Below are 17,454 nucleotides of genomic sequence, written 5' to 3' on the forward strand. Positions count from 1 at the left end.
ATGCAAAGTTGTTATGATGATAGCATGCCTTCTACCTATGATGATTATAGTGATGAAAGTGGGTTTGGAAGAGTGTCAACTTTAGGAAGTAATGATCCCACTATTTTGGAGGATGTTGAATCTTATAATATTTATGAAAGTGGATTTGGAGAGGTCATGACTTTATTTAGTGATGAGTCCACTATCTTGGAAGAGGTTTCGATCGATTATGATGGGAACAAAGTTGCTACTTATGATGATTATTGTGATGAAACTTATGCTATAAAAAGTAGTGATGATTATATTTATAAAACTGGTCATGATTATGATTACCGTTTTTCTGAACATTACCCTTTGAATGTGGAAACAATTTATAGTATTCAAGTCTCTTATGAAACTCCCACTATTCCGAATGAGAAGAATTTTGCTTATGTGGAGAGTAGTAAAAATTATATGCTTGTAGATCATGAAAAGAATGCTTTAGGTGCTGATTATATTTTTGAATTCATTCATGATGCTACTGAAAATTGTTATGAGGGAGGAATTTATGCTTGTAGGAATTGCAATAATATCAAGTTTCCTCTCTATGTGCTTAAAGTTTTGAAGTTATGCTTGTTTTGCCTTCCTATGCTAGTTGATTATTGTTCCCATAAGTTGTTTGCTCACAAAATCCCTATGCATAGGAAGTGGGTTAGACTTAAATGTGCTAGTCATATTCTTTTTGATGCTCTCTTTATGTTTCAATTCTTATCTTTTATGTGAGCATCATTGAAATCATCATGCCTAGCTAGGGGCGTTAAACGTTAGCGCTTGTTGGGAGGAAACCCAATTTTATTTTAGTTTCTTGCTTTTTGGTTATGTTTAGGAATAAATAATCCACCTATCTTCTGTTTAGATGTGGTTTTGTGTTTTAATTAGTGTTTGTGCCAAGTAGAACCTTTGGGAAGACATGGGTGAAGTCTTTATGATCATGCTGTAAAAAATAGAAACTTTAGCGCTCACGAGATTAGCTAAAACTTTTTACTGGAGAGTGCTATTTAGTTGATTCTTTTTGAAGATTATTACTAGACAAATCCCTCAGGTCCACCAATTTATTTTAGAATTTTTGGAGTTCCATAAGTATACGTTTGATACAGATTACTACAGACTGTTCTGTTTTTGACAGATTCTGTTTTTCGTGTGTTGTTTGCTTATTTTGATGACTCTATGGCTAGTAAAATAGTTTATAAACCATAGAGAAGTTGGAATACAGTAGGTTTAACACCAATATAAATAAAGAATGATTTCATTACAGTACTTTAAAGTGGTGATTTATTTTCTTATACTAACGGAGCTTACGAGTTTTCTGTTAAGTTTTCTGTTGTGAAGTTTTCAAGTTTTGGGTAAAGATTCGATGGACTATGGAATAAGGAGTGGCAAGAGACTAAGCTTGGGGATGCCCAAGGCACCCCAAGGTAATATTTAAGGATAACCAAGCATCTAAGCTTGGGGATGCCCAGGAAGGCATCCCTTCTTTCGTCTTCGTTCATCGGTAACTTTACTTGGAGCTATATTTTTATTCACCACATGATATGTGTTTTGCTTGGAGCGTCATTTTATTTTCTTTAGATTTGCTTGCTGTTTGAATAAATTACCAAGATCTGAAATTCTTAAATGATAGAGAGAGTCTTCACATAGCTAAATAATTATTTAACTACTCATTGATCTTCACTTATATCTTTTTGGAGTAGTTTGTCATTTACTCATGTGCTTCACTTATATCCTATGAGTAAATGGTTGAATGATTTGAATGTCATAAATCTGAAATTATATATGCTTCTTATGTTTATCCTATGGGGAGTAATGACTTCACATATAAGAAGTAGAGGTGGTAAATTTTTTGAAGGTTAGCAAACGTATTGGTCACTCGAACAATTCATGAAAGAATATTGAAGGAAGAGAGATTTCACATATAAATATACTATCTTGGACATCTTCTATGATTGTGAGCCCCATTAATTATTTTCAAACCTGAGCAAATTAGTTGAAGTTGGACAAGGAAGACAACATAATGAGTTATGCTTGGGTATATTTGTATAGAAGTTATATTGTTATGGATCCTCTAACATGTGGTGCTTGCTATTTCGAATCCTTTGCTAGCCAAAATATCTGTACTAAGCGGGAATACTGCTTGTGCATCCAAAATCCTTGAACCAAATTCTTCCATGAGTATCCACCATATCTACCTATATGCGGTATTTACCTGCCGTTCCAAGTAAATTTGCATGTGCCAAACTCTAAACCTTCAAATAATAATCTGTTTTGTATGCCCGAATCGCTCATGTAGCGACTAGGGGCTAGCAGTATCTTCCATGCTAGGTGGGTTATTCTCACGATGAGTGGACTCCGCTCATCATTCACGAGAAAATGGTTGGTAACTGGGATGCCCAGTCCTATGATCAAAAGATCAAAAACAAATTCGCAAATAATTTAAACAAAACTCCCCCAGGATTGTTGAAAGTTGGACGGCACCCGTTGTTTCGGACAAGCCATGGAGTGTGATTGTTGGTGGAGGGGGAGTAAAATCTTTACCTTTTCTGCGTGGGAACAGCCTATGATGTATCTAGTATGGAAGATATTGGGAACTCTTGGTCGTTATGTTGACAATGAAAGCATACCTCTCAAAATTATTTTCATCTCTGTTTTAGCTTCGAGCTCTGGCACCTCTGTAAATCCCTGCTTCCCTCTGCGAAGGGCCTATCTTTTACTTTTATGCAAGAGTTAGTAGTATTCCTTCTCATTCCAACCCACTCTTTAGTTGGCAAGCATCATGTGATGGAAAGATCTAAGCATATATGGCCATTCAAATATATTTGAGCATGAATTATTATTGTTGACATTACCCTTGAGGTAAAAGGTTGGGAGGCGAAACACTAAGCCCCTATCTTTCTCTGTGTTCGATGAATACTATTTGTTCTAAAAATATGCTTTGAGTGGTAGCAATCATGGAAGATTAGATGATAGTTGAGTATGTGAAGTTTGCTAAATCAAAGCTCTGACATAGACTCTTCCTGAAAATAAGATGAATTGTAATTGTTTGATGTCTAATAACACGGTTTGTTAGTTTTCAAGAGAGTTTATGATCTATACTTTAACATGTGAATAGTTTGTTACTTGATCATGCAAAGCTTTATGATGTGAGCTACTGTTATGACATATAATGATGCTAGAAAAGGTGATTGAAATTATCATTGATCAAACTTGTGCACCTGCTAGCATTCACACTTCATAAATTATTTCTTTTATCATTTACCTACTCGAGGGCGAGCAGGAATTAAGCTTGGGGATGCTGATACGTCTGCAACGTATCTATAATTTATGAAGTATTCATGCTATTTTATTATCCATCTTGGATGTTTTATGGGCTTTACTATGCACTTTTATATTATTTTTGGGACTAACCTATTAACCCAGAGCCCAGTGCCAGTTTCTGTTTTTCCCTTGTTTCAGAGTTTCGCAGAAAAGGAATATCAAACGGAGTCCAAACGGAATGAAACCTTCGGGAAAGTTATTTTTGGAATGGAAGCAATCCAGGGGACTTGGAGTGCACGTCAGGGAATCAACGAGGAAGGCACGAGGCAGGGGGGCGCGCCCACCCCCTGGGCGCGCCCTCCACCCTCGTGGCTCCCTTGACGTATTTCTTCCTCCTATATATACCAATATATCCTAAAATCATCGGGGAACAGAATAGATCGGGAGTTCCGCCGACGCAAGCCTCTGTAGCCACCAAAAACCAATCGGGACCCTGTTCCGGCACCCTGCCGGAGGGGGGATCACTTACCGGTGGCCATCTTCATCATCCCGGCGCTCTCCATGACGAGGAGGGAGTAGTTCACCCTCGGGGCTGAGGGTATGTACCAGTAGCTATATGTTTGATCTCTCTCTCGTGTTCTTGATTTGGCATGATCTTGATGTATCGCGACCTTTGCTATTATAGTTGGATCTTATGATGTTTCTCCCCCTCTACTCTCTTGTAATGGATTGAGTTTTCCCTTTGAAGTTATCTTATCGGATTGAGTCTTTAATGATTTGAGAACACTTGATGTATGTCTTGCGTGGGATAACCGTGGTGACAATGGGTTATTCTATTGATTCACTTGATGTATGTTTTGGTGATCAACTTGCGGGTTCCGCCCATGAACCTACGCACAGGGGTTGGCACATGTTTTCGTCTTGACTCTCCGGTAGAAACTTTGGGGCACTCTTTGAGGTTCTATGTGTTGGTTGAATAGATGAATCTGAGATTGTGTGATGCATATCGTATAATCATACCCACAGATACTTGAGGTGACATTGGAGTATCTAGGTGATGTTAGGGTTTTGGTTGATGTGTGTCTTAAGGTGTTATTTTACTACGACTCTAGGGCTGTTTGTACCCTACCATAATCTCTTCGTTTGTTCTCCGCTATTAGTGACTTTGGAGTGACTCTTTGTTGCATGTTGAGGGATAGTTATATGATCCAATTATGTAATTATTGTTGAGAGAACTTGCACTAGTGAAAGTATGAACCCTAGGCCTTGTTTCCTAGCATTGCAATACCATTTACGCTCACTTTTATCATTAGTTAACTTGCTGTTTTTATAATTTCAGATTACAAAAATCCATATCTACCATCCATATTGCACTTGTATCACCATCTCTTCGCCGAAGTAGTGCACCTATACAATTTACCATTGTATTGGGTGTGTTGGGGACACAAGAGACTCTTTATTATTTGGTTGCAGGGTTGCTTGAGAGAGACCGTCTTCATCCTACGCCTCCCACGGATTGATAAACCTTAGGTCATCCACTTGAGGGAAATTTGCTACTGTCCTACAAACCTCTGCACTTGGAGGCCCAACAACGTCTACAAGGAGAAGGTTGCGTAGTAGACATCATTTGCCGAGATCCGATGAATTGTGGGTTTATGATCAAGATTATCTATGAACAATATTTGATTCTTCTCTGAATTCTTATATGCGTGATTTAATATCTTTGCAAGTCTCTTCGAATTATCGGTTTAGTATGGCTTACTAGATTGATCTTTCTTGGTATGGGAGAAGTGCTTAGCCTTGGGTTCAATCTTGCGGTGCTCGATCCCAGTGATAGAAAGGGAAACGACACGTATTGTATTGTTGCCATCAAGGATAAAAAGATGGGGTTTTAATCATATTGCTTGAGTTTATCCCTCTACATCATGTCATGTTGCTTAATGCGTTACTCTGTTCTTATGAACTTAATACTCTAGATGCATGTTGGATTGCGGTCGATGTGTGGAGTAATAGTAGTAGATGCAGAATCGTTTCGGTCTACTTGTCACGGACGTGATGCCTATGTTCATGACCATGCCTAGATATTCTCATAACTATCACTACAAAAAAATACACTTCCGTGATGATACGTGTTTGTCACAGTAGGTCACATTTTCTGTCATGCATGTACATCCATGACAAATTTATGACAGAATCAAGATAGTCATACCTGTGCTGTCGTAGAAGTGTTCCATGAAATTACCAAAATTATCATCACGGAAGTGTCCACTTCCATGACGATAAATTGCCCGTCACAGAGGTGCTTTCGTCAAGGGTGACCGACATGTGGCATCCACCGTAACGGAACGCCGTTAAGCTATCGGGTTCGGCTTTGGATCCGATAACCCATTAATAGCCAGGACCAATGGGGATTTTCCACGTGTAAAATCATCATTGGCCGGAGGAAACACGTGTTGCCTCACCGTTGGGACAGATGTCATCCACTCATTGGATAGGAGGCGCCTATGATAGGTCGACACGTGGCACGGCCCAACAGTGGCCCATTCCGGTGAAAAAGGCCGGCCCAGTAAAAAATATCAGGCCGGCCCATATAAGGCCTACTTGTGTCAGGTCCATTTAAAGATTTGCCAATTCGGCCCGTACGAGATGTGCCAATTCGGCCCGTCAACGGCCCGTTAAAGATTTGACACCATTGCAGCCCATCGTCAGTTTTAGCCCATTAACAGCCCGCTATATATTTGGGCTCAATATCGGCCCAATGAGATTTCGACCTGTTAACGGCCCATTCAGTGGATGGGCCAATTTTCACAATGTACATCTTTCGGCCTTTTAGCGACCCATTTAAATATTTGGCTAATTTCCGGCCCAGTGTGTCTTTCAGCCTGTTGACGGCCCATAAATCAGTTGGGCCATTTGTAGTCGGACCTGAGTTTTGGCCTTTTAGTGACCCATTTAAGTGTTGGGCCAATTTCCGGCCAGGTGTGTCTTTCAGCCTGGTGACGGCCCATATATCTGTTGGCCATTTGTAGTCAGACCTGAGTTTTGGCCTTTTAGCGACCCATTTAATTGTTGGGCCAATTCCCGGCCCTGTGTGCCTTTCAGCCTGTTAACGGACCATAAATGAGGTGGGCCATTTGTAGTCGGACCTGAGTTTTGGCCTTTTAACAGCCCATGCCCTTCATGGTCCAATACCAGCCCGGTTTCTCTTCGGCCTGCTAAAGGCCCACAACACAGTTGGGCCATTTACAATACGACGTGACTTTCGGCCTCTTAGCGGCCCATGCTCTTCATGGTCCAGTACAAGCCTGCTGTCTCTTTCGGCCTGCTAAAGGCGCACAGTATAGTTGGGCCATATGTAGCCCGAACTTAGTAACGGCCTGTTAACGACCCGTGAAATCAATTGGGCCCACCTGTTGCCCACTTCGATGTTAGCCTGTTAACGGCCCGGGAGTTAAGAGGGCCGACCATTAACTTTCGGCCTGGTAATGGCCCATTAACTTAATGGGCCCACTAAAGTTCGTACATGTCTTTAGGCCAAATTAGATAATTTGAGCCCATTACGACGAGCAATTATGCACTGGACCAAAACCGATCAAGCAAAGGTACGGCATACAGGGAAAAACATTGCACATCCAGCATATATTACAGGAAATTACATCCACTGGGCAATCAAAGATTGATGCCAGTGCAAATAAATGAACAGAACCTAACGATCTACAACGTCACAATCTGCAACCTCAGCACGGATGGCGCCCATAAGCATGTGGGCAAGTTCTTGCTGCTTTGCTACACTCTCTCTAAAAACATTGATCAGTTGTTGTGTCGCACGACTCTACACCTCTGATTCCTCCACCATTTCCATCATTTCTTCAGCCATTAATTGGTTCACGAACATACATTTTTTCCGTTGCATTCGAGACAGAGGATACTGAACAGATTCAGATGGCGATTTTGGCAGGCCTGTATTATTGATAGTGGAGAGTGTCTCGACCACTGCATCATAACATAAATTAGGAGGGGAACCAAACAGATTAATCATGAGTTATTGGCATATTACCTGGCCTAGATTTATTGGAAAGAAACAATGGGGTTGCCTTGCTGTTTTCAGAGTTTGTCTTTTTATCTTCAGCAGCCTGCACCAAATTAAGACACTAGCATTGCTATCATTGGCCAAGTCAGATAATAGGAAAGCAACATTGGCACAACGAACATTTGGGCAACTAGCCAACACCAAATTAACACAATATGTAAGGTAATAGGAAAGCAACATTGACACAATGAATGAATGGGCAACCAGAGCAACACTACAATTCAGTAATGTGCAAGATATGAGATAGTACACTCATGTAGCTCAGTATGCAAAACTACCAGGCAGTTTTCTTTACAAAAATCAACATTGGCGCCTTTAACATTTTGCTACAACTAATTTTAGATCAGACAAAGGTAGGATTCACGCCGATTAACAAAATACATGCTGATGTAAAAATATAGTGATATACAACAGTTACTTACATCAGCATTGGAGGACAGAGAATTCCCGCAAGATGTTTTCCTCGAATACAATCCCAATGAAGGAAATCTTCTATCATTTAACCTTATTTTATAAAAGAGAGATGGGTAAGAAACATGTAGAAAATATGATCAGAATGCTATAAAATTTCATGATGCGAGGATACGCACACGCTTCTTAGAATGGAGTTGACATTCTTTTGTTGGACTGGAGCGGACTAGTTCTTTGGCCACTGGAATGTGCTTATTATCAGTGGGAGTTGGGTTTCTCTGTGCTGGAGCAGTATCTATGAAAAATGGAGTTGGTTTATTATCTCCTGGCGTTTGGATCTTTTGCAAAGACCTGGTTTGTAACCCTTCAGATTCTAACATAGCCGTCTTCCCCTTGCATGCCTTATATAGAAGAATGGTGCTTCAATTATAAAACATGCTACAACAGATATGGAATAGGTACCGAAGAATAGAAAGGCATGACATATTGACATGTATTCCCTCCATCCGGAAATAAATGGATGGGTGTAGGCGTATTTCAGTTCTAGATACATCCAGTTTTATCCATTTCTGCGACATGTAATCCGGACGGAGGGAGTATGATGTAAGAGCTAGGGATACGACAGGACAACACAGTAAAAAACACTGAAAATCCACTTCAGAACCAAAGTAATCAAACCCACTGATATGAGGTAGTACACTCATGCAGCTCAGGATGCAAAACTACCAGGCAGTTTTCCTTACAAAAATCAACATTGTGGCCTTTAATCATACATTTTGCTACAACTAAATTTAGATCAGATAAAGGTTGGATTCACGCCGATTAACAAAATACATGCTGATGTAAAAATATAGTGATATTACAATAGGTACTTACATCTGCATTGGAGTACAGAGAATTCCTGCAAGAATCTTTCCTCGCAGAGGATACCAGTGCAGAAATTCTTCTACCTGTTAAGCTTATTTTCTAACAGAGAGATGGGTAAGAAACATGTAGAAAATATGATCAGCATGCTATAAAATTTCATGGTGCAAGGATACGCACACGCTTCTTAGAATGGAGTTGACATATTTTTGCTGGACTGGAGCGGACTAGTTCTTTGGCCACTGGAATCTACTTATTATCAGTAGGAGTTGGGTTTCTCTGTGCTGGAGAAGTATCTATAAAAACTGGAGTTGGTTTATTATGTCCTGGCATTTGGATCTTTTGCAAAGACCTGGTTTGTAACCCTTCAGATTCTAACATAGTCGTCTTCCCCTTGCATGCCTTGTATAGAAGAATGGTGCTTCAGTTATAAAACATGCTACAACAGAGAGATGGAATAGGTATTGAAGAATAGAAAGGCATGACATATTGACATGTATTCCCTCCATCCGGAAAAAAAGGATGGGTCGAGGTGTATTTCAGTTCTAGATACATCCTTTTTTATCCATTTCGGCAACATGTAATCCGGAAGGAGGGGGTATGGTGTAAGAGCTAGGGATACGACAGGACAACACAGGAAAAAAACACTAGTTGAATGTAAAACTGTATGCTAGCGGAATACGTACAGAAAAAACTAAGGCAGCATACACATGTATGATTGGGAAACAATGATGGGTTTGCAACAGAGAACTAGAACATCACTTCAATGTAAAAAAAACATGGTATGGTAGACAGATGAAGTACGTACTGATGAATAACAATGCATAAGATATTCAGAACTGCATGATGTCCAAATTAAGCAGATGGCATTGCGATAGAGTAGAATGGCAGTACTTGAATTTGAAAACATGTTATCATGAATGGAATAGGTACTGAAAAACAGGAAGGCATGACATATTTACATGCATGATTAGCATGCTAAGCACATGGCATTGCAACAGAGCAGATACACTCCAGGACATTATATGCATGTTGTATCCATATCACGGGCCAAGTTAGAGCAAGGACCTTGTGGGGTGAAGAGGATTCAACATCTTTCTGCAAGTCTTCTGAAGAACTGCCTTTACATGTTCCATCATATTGGGTATCATTGACATCAAGTTTATTGGCCTTTACATTGCTCTGTGAGGTTCTTGCGGATATATCAGTGTGTGCAATTATATCTGACATGCATGGAAGACAACTAGTAGTTAGATTTATGTAATGAGTGCCTGTAGGAGACAACATAAATAGTAGGACTGGGGTTAACTAGCAGCAACAGGTCTCAAAAACTAAAGGGAGGACACAAATGAAAGCTACAGAATATGTATCGTTTGTACTCGAGATTAACTAGATGGCACACAAAAGTATTAAAGAACAACATAGGTAATACTAGAAGTGGTATAATACTATAATCACCATCCTGTGGGATAACATTGGCTGATGGATGATAAATATGGAACAACGTTACCTAAAGAACAAGTATCTTAGCTGAACTATGGAACATCGTTAACTCCTAAACATGACCCGTAAGAGATCAGCATGAATATACAGTGAAATTTGATAATCTATTTTCCATGCTTAAATGAATAACAAAGCCATAAATGTTGCACACAAGTAAGATGAGGGTACAACCTATCTGGCCGCCATCCATAGGAGGGAGCATCATGTGCTGACTTGTCAATGGCCCTGCAATTTTTGTGGCTGTCCATGTCGGGCACACGCATTCGATGCAGGGAACTGTTGAGTGGGGACTATAGCTCCCTTCTAGTGTATGCTTCCCTTGTTGGAGCAGCTGCGGTGAGTCAGAAGACGGTGTGGCTGAGGATGCAGATAACGCATAATGTTAAGAACAACACATCTCTTTGATCTGAAGAAATACACTAAGAGATCAACAGCAAGGTACGAGAGTGGTCACACGTCTGTTGACTGAGACTAAATTGGGGTCACACGATTTTATTTTATTTTGGTACTGTCCGATCTACGCCGGATGGCTTGATGGCCGTCTTGTGTCTCCCGGCTGACACTGTTAGGAATCTTCCCCGAAGAGCCAGTGACCAATGGCAGAGTAGCTTGCCTCCGCCGTCCGTGGCCCCAGCCAAAACCCCGCTCCCTGCCCCACCGCACTGCCGTGGTTGCGCCGCCCCGGGCCAATCCACAAAGACTCCCCGTCATCCACATCCGGCGGTGGTAGTACCTTGAACCCACGCAACTCTAAGATAGCCATCTAAGTGCTGCTACCGCGACGAACTTGCGGCCCCGCACCCTTACGTTAGAGACCAGCCAACCGGCAGCCTAGGAGCTCTGCCGCCTCGAGGGGTGCTGCTTCCCATTGGGAATCGATTGGCCCAGAATAAAAATTCAGACAACTGACGCCTAAATAAAGTGATTTGAGATGACGGTGCGACCTATCTGGCGGCATGGTGAAGTAGGCAGGTCCAGCTGCCGAGTCGGTGAGGCCGACGCGGTTGCAGTGGCCACCGGCGGCAGGGAAACAACGATGTCGTGACGCTCGACGACTATGGGGAAGTAGCGCCGGGACTCTGGACGGATCCGAAGTTGGAGGCGCTCCGGCGCCGTGAACAATGGCGGGGGTTAATCGGCTCCGGTACGGTTCACGGGCCGTCGTCGAGGCGGCTCTAGCAGCACGGAGTAAGAGGCACACGGCCCAGTGCACGACGGCAAATGGATAGCGTCTCCGGCATTAGGGAGGAGGGCGGCTGTGAAATTGGTGCGGTGGGGGGCGCCATGGAGGAGGGGCTGAGGTTTCGCGGCACGGGAGAAGGGAGCTTCCGGGGAGAAGGTGATTTGGCGCCCACGAGGTATGAATGGGGGTGGGTATTGGGAGGGGAGTGGAACCATGTTTTACGAACGCATTTGTCTGAAATGTGTGGGGGAGTTACATTTCTACCCCTGCCTTTAGGCTTCTCGGCTTGGGTCTGTGTACTGAGGGTCGGGGATAGTAGAGTAACTTTGCTTCTCCCCAAATAGTGGGCGGGAGCGATTTCGGGCGAGGAGGGCGGGTTTTGAAATATAGTGGGTGCGAGCGATTTCGGGCGAGGAGAGCGTGTATTGAAAAAGTGGGCGCGAGCTATTTCGGGAGAGGAGAGTGTGTTTTGCCGACCATGGTTTATGAATTATTCGGCACATGTCATTTAGGCCGAGGAGAAGGCACGCTTGGATGAAGTTACGAACCTACCCTCGATGCACAACGGGCCAATTAATGCGTCTCCCACATAGGACGCTAATTTCGCGTCTCCCATTTATTTGCTCGGGCGAATTCCACCGAGAAGAGGATGTTTAACGGTTCGTTCAAAATTTGGGAGAACGAGCATCCATGTCTACCTTACCAAGTCGATTCGAATCAAATTTAGAAATATTAGCTTGCCACTTCTTTTTTAGATGGAGAGATGATGCTCGGGAGTAATGTGTTTTTACATGCTCGTTGCTAGCGATTTACTATATGACAAATAGTTGACCCACTCAATAACGGGAACCAAACCCAAAATAAAATATCTCGATTCAATGAAATAGCTCGTTAACCAGGTCAAAATAGTGAACTAAATCCAAAATTGAACACCTCAATCAAATAGCATGTTGTACAGTATTATAGTACTCCATGAACATGTTGAAAGTCAAATTAATGAACTTGTTTGATATACGCATATATCCGTTCATGTGTGGATTACAGACAACATCTTCTCCAATTTAAATATTTGAATGCAAGTTTATATCGAAACATGGTTTATATCAGTCTTTGATGCATAAAACGCGACCTCCCCCTCTCCCGGACTCCTGCTCTCTCTCTCTCTCTCTCTCTCTCTCGCCGACAATCTTCAATTCTATCGCACGCATCCAACACACAAACCTTGTTGGTCCTCTCTCTTTCTCTCCATCTCTCTCTCTTTGTGTGTGTGCGTGGGGGGGGGGTCTTTCTAGTTCGCATGCATATATACTCCATCTATAGGTCTCTCTCGCACATTATGTGTGATTCTCTAGTCCAAGCTAGATATCTTGGGTGCACTCATTGTACGCACACAAATTTCTTGGCTCGTTGCCCGTAACTCTCTCACGCACCACTCTATCATCTCGGAGCTCTTCCCCCTCTCTCTCAAACTCTCCATCTACCTGGGTCACACATACACATGCATATCTCACTCGCACTCGATAGGCCCATCTAAAACTCTATCTCTCTCCCTCGTTCTCTCTCCATCTCACACACACACAATCTCATGCCTAGCTAGCCAAGTATGATGGTCTCTCACTCAATTGTAGGCACACGCAGTACCCCTACATGTATATGACTAGCTAATCTTAGTCTCCATCACAAACATGTGCATGGTCTATCTCAATTTCTCTCAGGGCATCTTTCTATCGCGCACGCACCTCCCTTAATCTCCCACCCATATAGTCCCCTCACGATCTCGAGGGGGTCTCTCTGTCACAAACACACCCTCTCGCCCTCCCAATGTGTCCATGTTCTCCATGTGTCCCTCTCGACCTTTGTTCCTTGTTGGCCAGACCTCTATTGGACATGTGCTATAGGGGTGTCTCTGTAGCGACCCGACTCGAATGGATCAAGTCTCTGTGCTTAAGTGTCATCCCTGGATCGGTATGCTGACACACACAGTACTCGAGGATTTATAACAGAGGTAAATCACATGTATAAAGTAACGTAAATACTATTACCTAAATCCAAAATAGCGGAAGTAACAAGGTTGTGGATTCCCATCAACACCAACGGCAAAGTTGAGTGTACGTATCACTTACTCGTCGTAAGAATCCTGCAACATGAAACGTTGCAGCCCGAAAATGGGTCAGCACATGGAATATGCTGGCAAATTCACACCATAGAGAAATGATGAACAAAGGCTATCACTACATGCATATATGGCTGGTGGAAAAGCTCTATGGTTATAATGTTTTTGCGAAAAGCCAATTTTTCCCTACTTCAAAGGAATAAGTTTTATTTAACTATCATGGTGGTTGTGAAACATTGAGATGGTTGACAGCATCTCAATCCCAATTAAGAACGTGATTAAACCCAAATCAAATTTAAATTAAGTAACATGATGAGATCAACGGGATAATCCAAGAACTAGATACTCAAGATGTCCATAACCGGGGACACGGCTAATCATGATTAGTTTGTACACTCTGCAGAGGTTTGCCCACTTTTCCCCACAAGACTCGATCTCCTCCGTTGGATTTCTCGCACTACATGGTGTTTGAGAAACGGATGATCGAGACACAGTCTTTCAGAAGCATTTACTCTCTACTCCGGGCAGACCATTACACCTACAATCCCCCTACATCTGCTAGTCCACCTCTTCAAGAGCTCACACAACATACTCAACTATTCCAGAGCCCATAATGGCTTGTGGCTGCACAAGGAAGTTTCTAGCATGAATAATCTTATGATCCCTTTGAGCCTGGGTGGTGGTCCTTATACAAACAGACAACACTGGGTTCTCCAGGTGCCTCAATCCGCCCAGATGTGAGTTTTTGTTGCCACCTTAAGTAAACCATTATTAACAATCTCACATCTGTTATGAATATCTCTCAAACCCAATCCACGTCTACGAGCATAGCATGGCAATATAAGAGCAACGTAGAAGTAACTCCCAAGGGTTTGATTGTAAACAGGGCAATAGGTACTACCTTATCAACTACTTCCCAATACCCACATGTTAATCAGATCCTAATCATGCAATTGTTTGAGGGTTGAATCTAATGCATAAAAAAACTGGGTATGAAAGGGGTATGATCAAAGTGTGAACTTGCCTGCAATGTTGATGAAGATGATTCGCACTCAAAACTCTTGATAGATCTACTCGTCACACTCCGGTCAATCTATCGTAAGCAAGCAATAGTAACCACACATAAGCAATCACTCAAAAGATCAGAAAGAACGAAGAAGACGATTCGGGAAACATCAAAACCAAGCAAATAACTCTTGCAACATAAAACTGTTTCTAACAGTACCAAAATTATGTAAATTTGGCCTTATCAGAAAATTTAGGTCAAGAGCTTCGATTAGCAAAAAGAATCAACTCAAACGGAGCTACGAAACTCAAGTTACGATCAAACGAAGTTTGAATACAAATCTGTTTGAATTCAAATTTTAAAACTTTGAAAAATATGTTTAAGTTGTTTTACTGGATAGAGGGGATCATAACAAAGACGTGGGCGTTGGTTTCGTTGGATTTGGACAAACGAGTAAAAAGATGTCACCGTTTTAAGAATAGGGACTAATCTGCAAAAGAAATAACTGCTAACAGGTCCCTGAATAAAAATAAATAAATAAAACTATCGAGTGAACGCTCGCTAACTAGTTCTGAACAGAGAACGTTCTTTGAATAGCTCTAACTAAAAAAACTAAACCTTTTTTTAAACAAAACCGAGAAAACCGGATCGGACCGGGCAACGGGTTTTTTTAAAAAAAACCGATGGCAGATCGGGTTAGGGTTTTACCACTGCGGCGGCGGCTCCGGCGAGTCGTGCCTCCGGCGGCGATGGGGCGAAGTGGCTCCGGCGGTGGGGGGGCACGGCGGCGGAGGCGGAGTAGCTAGGGAGGGCGGCGCGGCACGGCGGTGAGGTGGGTGGCGGCCACGGGGTCGGGGAGTTGCGGGGCGACGGCGAGGGACTCGGCGACGGCGGCAGTTCCGGCGAGACGGCGGCGAGAGCGCGGGGAAGGAGAGAGAGAGATCGGGGCCCGGGGCTCCGGCTTTATAGGAGGGCGGGGCGGTGGCTTGGCGTGCGCGAGGGGGCGTGGGGAGGCGTGTCCGCCTCGGGCACGTCGGCGGCGGCGGCGTACGGCAGGCGGACTCCCGAGCGGGAGCTCGGGGACGAGCGAGGGCGCGCTGGGCTGGCGGGCCGCGTCCTGGCTCAGGCGCTGGGCTGGCCCAGTCGGCGACGGGGGGAGAGAGGGGAGAGAGAGCAGTGCTGGGCTTCGGCCTGGCACTGTTCGAAGAGTTTTTTTTTAACAGAGGGAAAAAGAAAAGAAGACGAAAATAAAATAAAATATTATATAGGCATATAATATATCAAAATTTTCAGAAAAAGATTTTCTACAACATGAACATTTTTGTAAAGTCAAATAAAATCCGCACAAATTTTAATAAATCAAACAGTGCTACTGCCTTAATAAAATCCAATAAAAATCATTTTAAAAATACCAAAATGATTTCAAATTTATTTCTCTCCAATTTTCTGATGTAGGGAATCATGTTACCCTATTTCCTGTATATTTTTATTTTGGAGAAAAATAATTTGAATAAAACTCAAATAACTCCAAATTAAAAATAATTTCCAAAAGGACTTTGAATTTGATCCTTTGAAACTCCCAACTCATATTTCATATGTTTTGAAGAAGTCATTTTGTCTTCGCTCGTGAAAATCATTGAGTTGCATAAAGTTTCAGAATTGGAAATATTCTCAATGAAATTCAAATATTTTCAACACCCCTTGTCATTTAAATAAATGGAAGAAGTCATGTCATCTTCTCTCCAGGGTTTTGTGGTGAAAAGGATTTGAATTCATGGAGATCATAACAGTAATATGAAAGTTTGGGAAAGTCCTTTTATTCCCTCTCATTTAACTTTCGAAAAGTTTCGAATTTCACTCAGCTTCACACAATCAATCAAACAATCAATCAAATCTATCTATTTATTATAACATTCCAAAATTTAGAATTTTGGGATGTTACAAACCTACCACCCTTAAAATGAATCTCGTCCTCGAGATTCGGAGAGGCTAGCAAGAAATAGGTTAGGGTTTGGGGGTCTTCTCAAAATCCATCGATCATCACAGGGGTCTGGGGTGCTACCACCCTTAAAAGCATGGTTACGTTCCATCAAAACTCATATACTCCATCCTTATTCCTGACAGTGTCGGTCTTCTCAGATCTTCAACATAATTCCTTCTCTGGGCTCTTCCGGTGGTGGCATAACCTTTTCCTCAATCCTTCTATACATTCCATCTTGGTAAGGTTATTCCATGACTGGGTCTTCTTAGCTGTCGGGTCTGGCGCCAAAACTAAACAACTATCGATATCTCATGGTGGTCAACGATTTATGGTTTCTACTGTAGGAAAATGGGTCTGGGTTGATCCTCACCGTATAACCTACGATTGGCATCAACTGCCGTGTACAAGGGAAACATTCTTATACCATTCTAAGGTTCAAGCAAGGTTTAATACCGTCGTCTCTCTACTATAGGTAGGTCACTCAGATTTACCATCCCATATAGCAAAGCGAACAATAAGAGTAAGTCGGTATGGTGATCAATCCATCCCGCACCCAAATCATTACCTTGTATATGGTTTAGCGAATCTCGCATTCTAAAACTCGGTCATCCTCACAAGCATTGCAGAATTTCTCTTGTCGACGAACCAAGTTCGGATAAATCCATGGATTCTGCAAGCCAAACAAACATCCATCGTTCCTTCCCAACCCTCAGGTTTTGCGTAACTCCTATAAGATCGTCTGTCGATAAAAATCGTAACTTCTTCCAGGGTCTTTCCTTCAGCAAGAAATGTGCTTGCTTTTTGGCAGGTCCTGGGGCCTGTGGGTTATGGCCCACCTCATCACTGGTAAACCTTGAACTCATCATCGGTAAACCTTGAACTCATCATCGGGCAACTGATCCTTAATCCAACATCCAACTTCCTGGTATTCTTAAATCCATCCAATTGTACTGTCTTCCTTCCTTCTGTTGGCACCAAACTAGGACATGATTCCTCAGACTCATCATGGAATTTCCATTGATCCATATTTCCA

Source organism: Triticum aestivum, chromosome 1D (assembly GCF_018294505.1).
Source record: "Triticum aestivum cultivar Chinese Spring chromosome 1D, IWGSC CS RefSeq v2.1, whole genome shotgun sequence".
Lineage (NCBI taxonomy): Eukaryota > Viridiplantae > Streptophyta > Magnoliopsida > Poales > Poaceae > Triticum > Triticum aestivum.